This window comes from Aptenodytes forsteri, unplaced genomic scaffold, assembly GCF_000699145.1.
Source record: "Aptenodytes forsteri isolate BGI_AS27 unplaced genomic scaffold, ASM69914v1 Scaffold11, whole genome shotgun sequence".
Classification (NCBI taxonomy): Eukaryota; Metazoa; Chordata; class Aves; order Sphenisciformes; family Spheniscidae; genus Aptenodytes; species Aptenodytes forsteri.
The window spans coordinates 3716712-3717646 of record NW_008794155.1 but is presented as its reverse complement, the minus strand read 5'-3'; positions in this window follow the sequence as shown (position 1 = coordinate 3717646).

Sequence of the window (935 nt, the reverse complement as noted above, 5' to 3'; positions counted from 1 at the left end):
AGGTGAGGTGCAATAAATGCAAACTACAGCTGTTGGGAATGCCACAAGAATTAGTGCAACACATCCAAATTCTCCATAGAGCTTAAGATACTAATACATATTACAACCTAACCTCTTCCTCTGTATGCACATACGTAACAGACAGGTCTTTTTGTTCATCTCAAAAAAATTTATAGTTCAATTCCATACCATCCAACCTTTGGCATTGTTCTTTAATTTGTTTTGTACCATGAAGAAAGAAAATACAAAAAAACTACCATCTCAGCAGAAAAGCTATAGTGTTCTGATAGTTCTTCTTTAAGAAACTTGCATAAGTACAACGTGTATGCAAAGCTTACCCGGTGAGCAGGATCACTGTGACATGTTTTCCACATGCTGCATCTTGAGAGAGGTGTTTTCAATTTCAATTTTTGTATATTGTTAACATTGATTTGCCTCTTTTGACTATAGCTTTGTAGGTTTTTTAGTTGTCATTATCCAGTGACTTTTCTAATTAAACTCCAGGTTACACAAAGTACAACAGTGAAAAGCTTTCCAGGCTGAGAGACTGTGTATTTTTTGACCTTCAAATGTTTGACGGTATCTGCCTCAGCAATAGTTACACAGCGCAGTCACAGTCCTAACTGTGTTTCAGAAAAACTTAAGTGCAGCATTTTTTCCAAAATGTTATCAGAGCACTTGAGATTGTCCTGTCTTTGTTACTGTGAAATGTCCATCAAGGAGATTGTCTGCCTTTGCTGGCTGCGCCCCCACTAAGGCTGTGCTGTAAATGCCATGCCGCCCCAGTCACAGTCCCTCACGCAGGCTGGCTCACCAAGGAGCATGGAGGATGGCCTGGCCTCACCTCCTGCCACTCACAGAGGATCTGTGCATGCCACACTCCCTACTTTTTGAACAGTTACACACACACACACACACCCCCCCCCATTTTTCCC